At 52.7% G+C, this 740-nt stretch overlaps 1 pseudogene; it reads right to left on the bottom strand.

Annotated features, from left to right (window-relative positions):
* The window catches only part of LOC119336773, a 7,586-nt pseudogene that overhangs the window by 5,055 nt on the left and 1,791 nt on the right, over positions 1–740 (bottom strand).

Genomic DNA, 740 nt, shown 5'->3' with positions numbered 1-740 from the left:
GCGGTGCCCAGGCTAGTGATCGTCAGGACGTCGACGGGGACGGCAGCGGAGACCACGGCGGTCTGGCCGACCGGCGCGGAGAAGACCACCACCTGGACGCTGGAGTGGACCCACCCGGCCTGGAGCGCCGCGGGTGAGCCGCTGTTGGCGGCGGCGATGAGCTGTGTCGCGTTGGGCAGGTGCTCCGGCCTCGTCGCTGGGACGGGGTGGCCGGTGAGACGGCCGGTCACCGGATCAACCGCCTGCTCGGTGTACCATTTGCGGCGTTGGCTCACGAGCTTCGCTGTCTGCTGACCGTCCTCGGCGCGGTAGTATGTCCACGTGGTGCCGTTCACGCTGGTGTATGACATCTCGGCCACCTGAGGCTGCATGGCCAACGCCATGAACAGATGTGATCCCACCTGTCAGGTCAACACAAAAACATATATGTACATGAGTAATTCAAGTGGTGAAATTGAATGTATTGGGACGTGCCATATTTCTCACATATACATAGAATTTATATACATGCAAAAAGATACTTATTTGTCTGTGTATGTGCATGCGTATATATACATATAATTGCGCACATTTATACGGCAAATCAAATAAGATCATACGTATTAACCAGTTACCACGTCGGCCTGGGTGGTCATTAAAGATTGTTATTCAAAGTAAGAAAGTAATCGTGGTTCAAAAAAGGAAGGGCACATACATGCTGAAACTGGTTACGATTGCAAAAAGAAGAAGGCACAGTTAAA

The sequence above is a fragment of the Triticum dicoccoides genome, chromosome 7B (assembly GCF_002162155.2).
Source record: "Triticum dicoccoides isolate Atlit2015 ecotype Zavitan chromosome 7B, WEW_v2.0, whole genome shotgun sequence".
NCBI lineage: Eukaryota > Viridiplantae > Streptophyta > Magnoliopsida > Poales > Poaceae > Triticum > Triticum dicoccoides.
This window is presented reverse-complemented; position numbering and strand designations above follow the sequence as displayed.